At 43.2% G+C, this 13,732-nt stretch overlaps 1 protein-coding gene and 1 long non-coding RNA gene across 2 annotated transcripts in view; one reads left to right on the top strand and one right to left on the bottom strand.

The window, feature by feature from the left end:
* Positions 1-9,264, bottom strand: part of LOC118367263 (kelch-like protein 32) — a 36,551-nt gene extending 27,287 nt beyond the window's left edge. Inside the window, exon 1 of the mRNA XM_035750534.2 lies at positions 9,027-9,264. The gene's annotated coding sequence lies outside the window, so the exon portion shown is untranslated. The remainder of the gene's footprint in view (positions 1-9,026) is intronic.
* A 2,208-nt stretch (positions 9,265-11,472) lies between these two features.
* Positions 11,473-13,732, top strand: LOC127915141 (uncharacterized). The gene is made up of 3 exons (XR_008090305.1): positions 11,473-11,605; positions 13,165-13,405; positions 13,533-13,732. It is a non-coding gene; the product is annotated as an uncharacterized LOC127915141 (long non-coding RNA).

The raw sequence follows: 13,732 nt of genomic DNA, 5'->3' as shown, positions 1-13,732 counted from the left end.
TCTTAACTGACTTGCCTAGATAAATAAGGCCAGACAAAATTGATTCACTGTTTAATGGAATTCCCTCCCAGAAAAGTGAGGCAATTTTTTATATTTTTTATAATACAATAAGTGGATAAGGAATAACAGTACTTTACCACATTGTCCTAGGCTATATGGACATGAACAATAGGAGAAATGTTCGATTTCAGACTGATTTTCTGATTATTTTGTATTATTATTAATACACAAATTAACATTCATAAACATTCACATAGAAATTGCATTCTATTATACATCCTATCATGTTAAAACATTTAGAAAATACAAGTAATGTATGAATGTATCAGTTCATTAATCTACTTAATTGTATAGCCTAACAAATTCAAGAATGATTGACAAATAATTGTAATCATATTCAAATGTTGACGCATAATAAAGAGTTCATTACCTGAATGCATCTCCTAGGCGTTAACAAAATGTTCATACAAATATGATTAGGCCTCTCAGACTAGGCCGTTTAGAAAGAGGGTGAATCAAGTTAGGTCTGCCAAATGAATGTAGCATTGGAAAAAAATGCATAAATCCAGCCTTAAGAGTATAACCTATCATCATCATCACAACAAAAAAATGCTTAAGGTTACCGATCTGGGGATTGGTACTAAAAAATGTCTGCAGCATTGAAGGACCCCAAGAACATAGTGGCCTCCATCATTCTTAAATGGAAGAAGTTTGGAACCACCAAGAATCTTCCTAGAGCTGGCCGCATTACCAAACTGAGCAATTGGGGGAGAAGGGCATTGGTCAGGGAGGTGACTAAGAACCCGATGGTCACTGACAGAGCTCCAGAGTTCCTCTGTGGAGATGGGAGAACAACTATCTCTGCAGCACTCCACCAATCAGAACTTTATGGTAGAGTGGCCAGACGGAAGCCACTCCTCAGGGAAAAAAAGCACATGACAGCCCGCTTGGAGATCGCCAAAATGCACCTAAAGGACTCAGAACATGAGAAACAAGATTATTTGGTCTGATGAAACCAAGATTGAGCTCTTTGGCCTGAATGCCAAGCGTCACATCTGGAGGAAACCTGGCACCATCCCTACGGTGAAGCATGGTGGTGGCAGATTCATGCTGTGGGAATGTTTTTCAGCGACAGGGACGGGGACGGGGGGGGTCTAGTCAGGATCGAGGAAAAGATGAACGGAGCAAAGTAGAGAGAGATCTATGATGAAGTCCTGAGTTCTCTGAAGCAGGATCTCAGACTGGGGGTGAAGGTTCACCTTCCAAGAAGACAATGACCCTAAGCACACAGCCAAGACATCGTAGGAGTGGCTTCGGTACAAGTCTCTGAATGTCATTGAGTGGCTCAGCCAGAGCCTGGACTTGAACACCTCTGGAGAGACTGGAAAATAGCTGTGCAGCAATGCTCCCCGTCCAACCTGACAGAGCTTGAGAGGATCTGATGAGAAGAATGAGAGAAACTCCCCAAATACAGGTGTGCCAAGCTTGTAGCGTCATACCCAAGAAGACTTGAGGCTGTAATCACTGGCAAAAGGTACTTCAACAAAGTACTGAGTAAAGGATCTGAATACTTATGTAAATGTGATATTTCAGTTTTTTAAATTAAATAAATTAGCAAACATTTGTTTTGCTTTGTCATTATTGTGTGAAGATTTATAAGGGAAAAATAGTGTTTTAGTACATTTCAGAATACGGCTGTAACGTAACAAATGCTTTCCGAATGTAACGTAAATATGTTTGAAGTGTACGTAAATAGATTATACAAGTGGTTAGGCATTTTGAACTCACAAATGTTTCTTAAAAAGACTAGAATAGAAGTAGTCAATTTCTCTACAACCATGAAAGACTATCATGCATGTTGATGTTAGTTCTGTGTGTGCAGTTGATGTTAGTTCTGTGTGTGCAGTTAAGGGCAGGGTGTGCTGCTTTGTTTTGAGACAGCTGCAGCATGATAGTCTTCCTTTGCTTCACCTGACCATATAACCGAATAATAATTGTGGTAAATTTCAAGGATTATCCACACGCATTTCAATGTTCATTGATTATCCACACGCATTTCAATGTTCATTGCCTTTTCTTGCAAGCTACAAAATAAAGGGGTACAGCCGTGTACAAACGGTAGAAAACGGGAGAGCGATATACCTAACATGAGGTTAATCCTGTGCCAACTCTGGGTGATGACATCACAGCCAGGTAAACACGTGTCCATAATAGCCATGCTCCCATGAATAGTAATACTACTATACTTCAGTTAAGTACACCACCTACTCAGTAGGAATTATTTATATAGCGTCCACACCATACCACTACTCTCCCCTAAATGTATTTTTTACTCGCAGGGGGATTGAAATTAAGCATACAAGTCAACAACAACAGTGTTTGCTTTTCTTTTCCTCACAATACTTAAGAACGTGTGCTAGTGTGACTGCAACTGTAAACAAACAAAGACAAGACATTTTTCTTTCAACTATGTCTGCTTTTCAAAAACACCATGAGTCGCCGAGTCTCAACTACAGCGTCGGTCTGTCAGGAGCCGTGTGACTACGCTGTGATCTGCGCCGTACTCCTGGTGTCCCACGAGACACAGGTGAGACGTGTCCCAGTGGAGCTGGCTCTGAGGGCACAGGAGTGGGTCGGGTGTTTGAAAGAGAGTCCATCACCCTCTCCTGGAGCCACTGAATGCCCCTGTTCCTCAGAAACAGTTCCCTGTGGTGTTTGAACTTGTGCACTATCACCCACTTTGGAGCAAAGCTCTGTAGCATTGGTGAAGATATCCGCTTGATCATATCACAGATCCAACACTATTAGAATAGACTCTAGTTGGTTGAGTGATTAAACTGGGTCATGTTACAGTTATTAGTCACAGTTCCTCTTGAACGCTTGGTGCACTTGTTGGCCTATAGCAGCAGCCTGAAAGAAGAGGCTTCAGATGAGGCAAGTGAACCTGCAACCACAGCACTTCTACTTAAATTTTGTCATGAGATCCTCTCTGAGCTTTACAGGAATATGGCTCGGAATATATACAGCAACACCTCCCCCGTAGACATTTTAGAGATGTTATATCTTTGTATTCCTACTGCTATATCATCGAAGGTGCTGTAAAAGTGAGTCTCGGAAATGTCTCACACTAAATATTGATATTATCTAAGATTAGCAAATGACTAATTTCATGAACTTTGTTTGAGGCTACATACATAATCAGTGCACGCAACAGAACAGTGTACTGTCTACACTCGGTTTGTTGTTTTTATGAAATAGTTCTCTTAAATCATAGCTAAAGTTATTGCTATGGATTCTGAGACGCGGTTAGCCTTTAAGGCTGGGACTTAACCAACAATGCAGTTTTAAGAAAATACCAACACAAAAAAAGTAAGAGATAAGAATAACAAATAATTAAAGAGCAGCAGTAAATAACAATAGCGGGGCTATATACAGGGGGTACCGGTACAAAGTCAATGTAATTGAGGCAATATGTACATGTAGGTAGAGTTATTAAAGTGACTATGCATAGGTAATAACAGAGAGTAGCACCAGCGTAAAAGGGAGAGGGGGAGGGGGGGGGGCAATGCAAATAATAGACCTTTGATTAGCTGTTCAGGAATCTTATGGCTTGCGGGTAGAAGCTGTTTAGAAGCTTCTTGGACCTAGACTTGGCACTACGATACATCTTGCCGTGTGGTAGCAGAGAGAACAGTCTATAACTAGGGTGGCTCGAGACTGACCATTTTTTGGGCCTTTCTCTGACACCGCCTGGTATAGAGGTCCTGGATGACAGGAAGCTTGGCCCCAGTTATGTACTGGGCCATACACATTACCCTCTGTAGTGCTTTGCAGTCGGAGGCCGAGCAGTTGCCATACCAGGCAGTGATGCAACAAGTCAGGATGCTCTCGATGGTGCAGCTGTAGAACCTTTTGAGGATCTGAGGACCTATGCCAAATATTTTCAGTCTCCTATGGGGGAATAGGTTTTGTCATGCCCTCTTCACTACTGTCTTGGTGTGCTTGGACCATGTTAGTTTGTTGGTTATATGGACACCAAGGAACTTGAAGCTCTCAACCTGCTCCACTGCAGCCTCGTCGATGAGAATGGGGGAGTGCTCGGTCCTCTTTTTCTGTAGTCCATCATCTCCTTTGTCTTGATTACATTGAGGGAGAGGTTGTTGTCCTGGCACCGCACTGCCAGTTCTCTGACCTCCTCCCTACAGGCCGTCTCATCGTTGTCGGTGATCAGGCCTACCACTGTTGTGTCATCAGCAAACTTAATGATGGTGATGGTATATGCACCACCATCAAGCAGAAAAAGAGGACGAGCACTCCCAAGAGATCCTCCGACTGCTCGCTGGGCTGCGAGAAAAGGATAACCTGCTTTCTAAGTACACAACCTTGCTGTAGGCCAGGCAAACCGAATCTCAGTTATGAATGCCTCCTATAGCAAAGCTGTTGAGTCGGGTGGAGTAGATCTGCCCCAATCCAACGGATAGATGTTAAGCTCAACTCTGCAGCTCTTGTGAGACTGGACACTCGCAAGGCAGAGGAGATAGGTAAGGCAGTCTGGCCACCCTTCATCTATCCGAGAAGATCTAATCCAGCTATCAAAGTTTTGGCCCACTTGAGACGGACCTACCAGCCCCGGGAATCAGCACGGATCCTGGGAGTATACCACCAGCCGGTGGCCGCCTAGTGGCACCCTTCCCCCATGGCCACCACAGTTCAGGAGGTTGCTGACTCAAGACAGAAGGGTCTTGGGCCATCTTCAACCTTCCTGGTGTTTCCGACACCATCAGAATTTCGTGATTACGATCTTGTCTCATCGCTGCAACTTCCCAACGGGCTCGGGACAGGCGAAAGTCGAGTCATGAGTCCTCCGAGGCATGACCTGCCAAACTGCGCTTCTTAACACCTGCTCGCTAATCCCGGAAGCCAGCTGTACCAATGTGTCGGAGGAAACACTGTTCAACTGACGACGAGGTCAGCCTACAGGCGCCCGGCTTGCCACAAGGAGTTGCTAGAGCACGATGAGCCAAGTAAAGCTTCCCCTGTCAAACCCTCGCCTAACCCGGACGGTGATTTCAATATTCATGTTGACAAAGAGACTGACTTCAAGGCCACTGAATTTATAAATCTTTTGAACTCTGTGGACTTTATCCAACAAGTGACCTGGCCCACCCATAACCGTGGCCATACTCTGGACCTGGTTATTACCAAAGGGGTTTTCTATTGACATATCCTCTATTGTTGATGTTGCTTTATCTGATCACCACAGTGGATTTTTCACTACCTTGTTGCCCATAGCTCAGGGTAATAATTAATGCACTATTAAGAAATGCTATCTTACCTCTGAAGTTGCTACAGATTTTTTTTATTTTATTCACTGTATCACAATTCCAGTGGGTCAGACGTTCACATACACTAAGTTGACTGTGCCATTAAACAGCATGGAAAATTCCATAAAATGATGTCATGGCTTTACAAGCTTCTGATAGGCTAATTGACATTATTTGAGTCAATTGGAAGTGTACCTTTTGATGTATGTCAAGGCCCACCTTCAAACGCAGTGCCTCTTTGCTTGACATCATGAGAAAAATCAAAAGAAATCAGCCAAGACCTCAGAAAAAGAATTGTAGGCCTCCACAAGTCTGGTTCATCCTTGGGAACAATTTCCAAATGCCTGAAGGTACCACGTTCATCTGTACAAACAATAGTACGCAAGTATAAACATCATGGGACCACGCAGCCGTTATACCACTCAGGAAGGAGACGGGTTCTGTCTTCTAGAGATGAACGTACTTTGGTGCGAAAAGAGCAAATCATTCCCAAAACTACAGCAAAGGACCTTGTGAAGATGCTGAATGAAACAGATACAAAAGTACCTATGTCCACAGTAAATCAAGTCCTATATCGACATAACCTGAAAGGCCGCTCAGCAAGGAAGAAGCCACTGCTCCAAAACTGCCATAAAAAAAGCCAGGCTACGGTTTGCAACTGCACATGCGGACAAAGATCATACTTTTTGGAGAAATGTCCTCTGGTCTGACGAAACAAAAATAGAACTGTTTGGCCATAATGACCATCGTTATGTTCTGAGGAAAAAGGAGGAGGCTTGCAAGCCGAATAACACCATCCTAACCGTGAAGCACGGGGTTGGCAGCATCATGTTGTGGGGGTGCTTTGCTGCAGGAGGGTTTGGTGCACTTCACAAAATAAATGGCATCATGAGGAAGTAAAATTATGCGGATATATTGAAGCAACATCTTAATACATCAGTCGGGAAGTTAAAGCTTGGTTGCAAATGGGTCTGCCAAATGGACAATGACCCCACGCATACTTCCAAAGTTGTGGCAAAATGGCTTAAGGACAACAAAGTCAAGGTATTGGAGTGGCCATCACAAAGCCCAGACCTCAATCCTATAGAGAATATGTGGGCAGAACTGAGAAAGTGTGTGCGAGCAAGGAGGCCTACAAACCTGACTCAGTTACACCAGCTCTGTCAGCAGGAATGGGCAAAAATTCACCCAACTTATTGTGGGAAGCTTGTGGAAGGCTACACGAAACGTTTGAGTCAAACTATTTAAAGGCAATTCTACCAAATATTAATTGAGTGTAAGTAAACTTCTAACCCACTGGGAATGTGATGAAAGAAATAAAAGCTGAAATAAATAATTCAATCTGCTATTCTTCTGACATTTCACTTTCTTAAAATAAAGTGGTGATCCTAACTGACCTAAGACAGGGACTTTTTACTAGGATTAAATGTCAGGAATTGTGAAAAACTGAGTTTAAATGTATTTGGCTAAGCTGTAAGTAAACTTCTGACTTCCACTGTATGTTACCCCTTGGCAGCGTTATCAGAAAGCATGGCATTGATTTTCACTGCTACCTAGACGATACACAGCTTTCCATTTCTGTATCACCAGAGCCATTTCTGACTCATCCAGGATTGTATTACAAGCAGGCTTGACTATGTTAATGCTCTCCTGTCTGGTCTAACCAAGAAAGCCATTGGTTAACTGCAAAACATACAGAATGCTACACACATTACACTGGTTTCAAAGTCTCTGCACTGGCTGCCTGTGCATTTTAGAATAGATTTTAAGATGATTCTAATTGGTTTTTAAATCATCACACAATTGTGCATGCTTTTGAGTTATGTACCCAGTAGGTAGCTCAGGTCCTCTGGCACTGGCATTTTAGCTATCCCAAAGCCTAGGAACAAGAGGCATGGAAAGGTAGCCCTTAGTTACTATGCCCCCAGCCTCTGGAATAGCCTGCCAGAGAATCTGATGGGGGCTGAAACTGTGGACACATTTAAAAGGGACACCTTTTTAGCTTTGCTTTTACTTAGGGTACTTTTTTTTATTTTTTATTATTCCGTTTGCTAGTTTTTCTTGTTATTATTTTGTTTTTTTATCCTCTTATGTTGTTTGTGTAGTAATATATATATATAAATAAAACCCTTTCCTGGGTAGCTTATATAAAACTGAAATCATTATAATACGCTATATTTCTAATCATTGTATTTCTCACAATAACAAATTCTATTTCTGATTTTATTGCAGATAATGTTCAGCAGATGCCTTATCTGGTTAAGTTCAGCTGCAGCAGGGTGACACTTCTGCATAGATGCCTTGCTGGACTGTTGGTCTCTTCTGACCAGGGTGTTTTCCTGTTAGCATGGGTGGGTAGTGAGGTAAGGGATGCTGTCCACTCTGGAAGGGGCCCAATGGTGCGGGCTGGTGTTGGCCTCTCTGGATGGGGCCCGATTGTGTAGGGTGAAGTGGTGCTGGTCTCTCTGGGTGGCTGATGGTCATGATCTTGGAGCATGTATGGCAGAGTTCCTCTTATTTTGTTTTTTTGCTTTGTCCCAGAGCAGTTTCTTTCAGTTTCCTAGCAAAGATGTTGACACCTGTTTTTTTCAAGTGTACTAGGTCGTACATCAGCTGGGGGTGAATATCAAAGGGATTGTTCTTTAGGGAAACATTGTCCAAGAGAGCTCAGCTTTGTTGCTCGGAATAATGTGGAAGGGCACATCTCCATGTGGCAACAGGGTGGAGATAGTAATTTTGGCTGCCCATGCTGCATTGCAGGAGGTACATGTCCTTGCATTGCCATCAAATCATTGATAAATCATGTTAAAATGCAAGAGTCATGGATTTACAAAGGCCTACAATACTATTTGGCCTGTAATGTGAAATCACGTCAGATGGTTTGTTGTGTGCGATCGATTACATTAATGTAGGATACGCTATGCATTTGTGATAATTTAATGATTATCTGAGTGCCTCAATTTTGGCCCACCCACCTACATTTTTTTGCTGGCCCTGGCACCAATAGATTTCTGTCTACACCACTGGTTCACGGAGTGACCTTCAGATGCATGACCATAGGAATCAAGAGAACGAGAGAGAGTGACGGGATACCACATTACACATCTGTCCTGTCCAATACCTGCCTTTTATGCTGCTCCAGTGAAAATGCCACTTCTCGTTTTTCAAGCTTTGGACAAGTAGCCTAGGTTGGATATATGCTAACCTACTTTGCTGTACCATATTTTATTGCCAAACATAATGTCCATCCATGACTCGCGAATTGAACGATGTTTGATGGTTAACACTATATGGCCATGTTTATACATGGATAACGTAGCCTACAATTGACATCGCATGAAAAGTACGCGCTGGTAGATTAAATAGAAGCAGGCCGGCGGTGGTGAGTATTTAATCAGTGCCGCTTGAGCCCGTTTCAGCCGAGGAGTCCGCAGGCCTTGGTCATCCCATCTTAAATATCAGAGCTGTCAAACGTTTCCTAGCAACAAGGCAGCGGATCGTTCGGCCGAGAGAGAAAAAAAACACGGGGTATTTGGGATAAACCCCGGTCTCACCAAAGTGTCCTGACCGCATAAACCTAGTCTCCGAATTGAACCCAAAACATATTTCCCGGTATAAATATGCACTTCTCATTTAATAACCACCCAAACCACGTATGCAGTAAGATTCTCCTGATCATGCACACCCAACGAGCTTACGCACCTCATACGACTGTTCTCTGGCCCTGTCCCCTCAGCGGTTCCGTTTTGTTGACAATCTGTTTTCTCCCATTTGATATCCGTTCGTGTTGCATTTGTGGTGAGCAGTTGAAACGAGTGCTGGTAAACAAGTTGGTCTGCGGTTTTGCAGTCAGTTGACTTGGACACTTGAGATGGTTACATTGTATTAAATTGTACTAAATTGTCACATTCAAACCCCTCCTCTTGATGTGGTCACATGCATTCATTCGGTCATGTGGTATACAGCGCCATCAAGTGGTGGAATTGTTGTATGAGTACGTCTAGTAGGTTATGGGGCTTAGCCGTTATATTTTATAGGCTAGTGATAGTCTATGGGTCCAATCGAGAAATGGTCCCAGTTTGTGCTCTTGATTTGAATCGATTTTTAAATGTGATTTTACCATTTAAAATACATGAAAATGTTAAACCAGGCATTTACATATACCTACAGTGGTGATGATTATATACACACAAAAAAGTAAATACTTAAAATCAAATTGTATTAGACCTTACCGTGGAATGCCCATTACAAGCCCTTAACCAACAATGCAGTTCAAGAAATAGAGTTAAGAAAATATTTACTAAATAAACAAAAGTTGACAATGACATAACAGTAAGGAGGCTATGTACAGGGGGTACAGGTACTGAGTCAATGTGCGGGGAACAGGTTAGTCGAGTTGTTTCCATTGTGGTCCTCTAGCCTACTCTGTTGTCATTGTGAAGCTAAACATTCCATAAAGAGTTGGCAATAGAACAGAAACAGACTGGAAACCAGGCTAAGAAATGGGGCCTATCGAAATTGGTAAGTCTTTATGTCCAATACAACATTCACTGCAGTGTGTTTGAATAGTAAGGCCTATGCTAATTACCAGTTTATTTAGTCTCCAAAATAATGTCAACCCATTTACTTATTTAGCCTAGAACTCTGTGTTTGGAGAATGAGCTGACAGCCCAACCTAGAACTGGTTTCCTGGCCAAACTGAGAAATCGGGGGAGAAGGGCCTTGGTTAGAGATGTAACCAAGAACCTGATGGTCACTCTGACAGAGTTCCGAAGCTCCTCTGTGGAGTTGGAAGAACCTTCCAGAAGGACAACCATCTCTGCAGCACTCCACCAATCAGGCCTTTATGGTAGAGTGGCCAGACGGAAGCCACCCTCAGTAAAAGGCACATGAAAGCCTGCTTGGAGTTTGCCAAAAGGCACCTATTGGACTCTCAGACTATGAGAAACAAGATTCCCTGGTCTGATGAAACCAAGATTGAACTCTTTGGCCTGAATGCCAAGCGTCACGTCCAGAGAAAACCAGGCACCGCTCATCACCTGGCCAATACCATTCCTACGGTGAAGCACGGTGGTGGCAGCAGGGAGACTAGTCAGGATCGAGGGAAAGATGAACAGAGCAAAGTACAGAGAGATCATTGATTAAAACCTTTCCAGAGCGCTCAAGACCTCAGAGGGGGGACGACGACGACGACGACGACCTTAAGCACAAAACCAAGACAATGCAGGATTGGCTTTGGCTTTGGGACAAGTCTCTGAATGTCCTTGAGTGGCCCAGCCAGAGCCTGGACTTGAACCCGATTGGACATCTCTGGAGAGACCTGAAAATAGCTGTGCTGCGATGCTCCCTATCCAACCTGACAGAGCTTGAGAGGATCTTCAGAGAAGAATGGGAGAAACTCCACAAATACAGGTGTGCCAAGCTTGAAGAGTCATACCAAAGAAGACTCGAGGCTGTATTCACTGGCAAAGGTGCTTCAACAAAGTAAACTGATATCAGTTTTATTTTTATGTTAATAAATTTGCAAAAATGTCTAAAAAACTATTTTTGCTTTGTCATTATGGGGTGTTGTGTGTAGATTGATGAGGGGAAAACTATTTAATCCATTTTAAAATAAGGCTGTAATTTAACAAAATATGGGAAAAGTCAAAGGGTCTGAATACTTTTAGAATGCACTGTAGCTAGGCTAGCTAGCTAGATTATTTATAGCTAAAAAATAATAAGGATCCACAGCAGGGCAAATATGAACTCCCTATGGAGAGACCCCAGCCAATGTAAGTTAGTCTTTCGAATAATTTAGCTAGCTAGTTCCTGAACATGAACACCTTATTCTTCATCTGGTGTGGAATTGTTTTACTGACTCTGTCTCTGCATTATCCACAGGGTAACTGTCAATTTGTGAGTCTGGACACAGGAAGTTAAGGAATCTGCATTGTAAGTGTCACACCCTGACCATAGTTTGCTTTGTATGTTTCTATGTTTTGTTTGGTCAGGGTGTGATCTGAGTGGGCATTCTATGTTGGATTTCTAGTTTGTCTGTTTCTGTGTTTGGGCCTGATATGGTTCTCAATCAGAGGCAGGTGTTAGTCATTGTCTCTGATTGGGAACCATATTTAGGTAGCCTGTTTTGTTTTGGGTTTTGTGGGTGGTTGTTTCCTGTGTTGGGACTGGTTTCTCTTTGTTACTCTGGTTATGAGTTCAGGTTTTCTCATTAAAAACCATGGACAATTACCGCGCTGCATTTTGGTCCTCCTCTCCTTCCCAGGAAGAAACCCGTGACAGTAAGTATCAATTTGATGTTCATGATTATTTGTCATGACCTGATTCGGTTAGGCTACCTGATTTGGTCGGTGTGCATTGTAGCTTTACCCTAACCCTAACCTAATTAACATAACCTGCCACTTTCCATTGCATTTGAAATGCATTTAATTACATTTCTTGTACATACAGTTGAAGTCGGAAGTTTACATACATTTAAACTCAGTTTTTCACAATTCCTGACATTTAATCCTGGTAAAAATTCCCTGTCTTAGGTCAGTTAGGATCGGATCATCACTTTATTTTAAGAATGTGAAATGTCAGAATAATAGTAGAGAATTTACTTCAGCTTTTATTTCTTTCATCACATTCCCGGTGGGTCAGAAGTTTACATACACTCAATTAGTAGTTGGTAGCATTGCCTTAAACTATTTAAACTTGGGTCAAACATTTCAGGGAGCCTTCCAGAAGCTTCCTACAATTAGTTGGGTGAATTTTGGCTGGTTTTGGCTGGCAGTGGCTTCTTCCTTGCTGAGCAGGCCTTTCAGGTTATGTCGATATAGGACTCATTTTACTGTGGATATAGATACTTTTGCAACATGGTAGCACAACATGGTACAAACATTATTGAGCACAGACAACAGCACCGAGGGCAAGAAGGTAGAGACAACAATAGATCATGTGAAGCAGCCACAACGGTCAGTAAGAGTGTCCATGATTGAGTCTCATGTTAGCACATGTTGTATACAAAAATACAGTTAAACATCACACAATGTATACACCTATTACAGTTGGAGCAGGCCAACCCTTGCTGGAGATCTGCTGGGTGTGCAGGGTTCTGTTTCAGACCAGCTATAACACACCTGATTCAATTCATCAAACCTAATCAAGTGTGCTATTGCTGGGGTGGAACAGAAGTCTGCTCCTTATTGTCCCTAGAATTTCTAAGCAAACAGTTGGAGGCAGAGCTTTCTCCTATAGAGCTACATTTTTATGGAATGGTCTGCCTATCAATGTGAGACTCATTGTCCTGTTAGGGTGCGAAGGTGCAAGGCACTGGAGTGACAAACCACCCTTGCTGTCTCTGGCTGGCTGGTGCACCTCTCTCCACTGGGATTCTCTGCCTCTGACCCTATTACGGGGCATAGTCACTGGCTTACTAGTGCTCTTCCATGCCGTCCCTAGGAGGGGTGTGTCACTTCAGTGGGTTGAGTCACTGATGTGATCTTCCTGTCTGGTATTGCGACCCGTTGGGCTCGTGCGGTGGAGATCTTCGTGGGCTATTCTCAGCCTCGTCTCAGGTAGTAAATTGGTGGTCTGTTTATCACTCTAGTGGTATGGAGGCTGTGCTTTGGCAATGTGGGTGGGGTTATATCATGCCTAGTTGGCCCTTTCCGGGGTTATCGTTGGATAGCGCCACGGTGTCCCCCTCCCACAGTCTCAGCCACCAGTATCTATGCTGCAATAGTTTGTGCTGGGGGGCTAGAGTCAGTCTGTTTATATCTGGTGTAATTCTCCTGTCTTATGTCCTGTGTAAATTTAAGTATGCTCCCTTGAATTTTCTCTCCCTCCACTCCCGGAGGTCCTGAGCCCTAGGACCAAGCCTCATGAATACCTGGCCTGATGACTCCTGGCTGTCCCCAGTCCACCCGTTTGTGCTGCTGCGCCAGTTTCAATTGTCTGCCTGCGGCTATGGAACCCTGACCTGTTCTCCGGACGTGCTACCTTGTCCCTGACCTGCTGTTTTTGGCTCGCTCTCTCTCTCTCTACCGTACCTGCTGTCTCGACCATCTTTAATGCTCAGCTATGAAAAGCCAACTGAGGTACTGACCTGTTGCATCATCTACAACTACTGTGATTATTGACCCTGCTGGTCATCTATTAACCTTCTGAACATATTGAAGAATAATCTGGAATTAATGGCTATGTACTCCTTTAATCTCTACCCAGCACAGCCAGAAGAGGACTGGCCACCCCTCAGAGCCTGGTTCCTCTAGGCTTCTTCCTAGGTTCCTGTCTTTCTAGGGAGTTTTTCCTAGCCACCATGTTTCTACATTTGCATTGCTTGCTGTTTGGGTTTTAGGCTGGGATTCTGTATAGCACGTTGTGACATCTACTGATGTGAACAAGAATTTGTTCTTAACTGACTT

Source organism: Oncorhynchus keta, chromosome 34 (genome assembly GCF_023373465.1).
Source record: "Oncorhynchus keta strain PuntledgeMale-10-30-2019 chromosome 34, Oket_V2, whole genome shotgun sequence".
NCBI lineage: Eukaryota > Metazoa > Chordata > Actinopteri > Salmoniformes > Salmonidae > Oncorhynchus > Oncorhynchus keta.
Note: the sequence above shows the minus strand (reverse complement) of the source record. Positions and strands in the feature narration are given on the sequence as shown.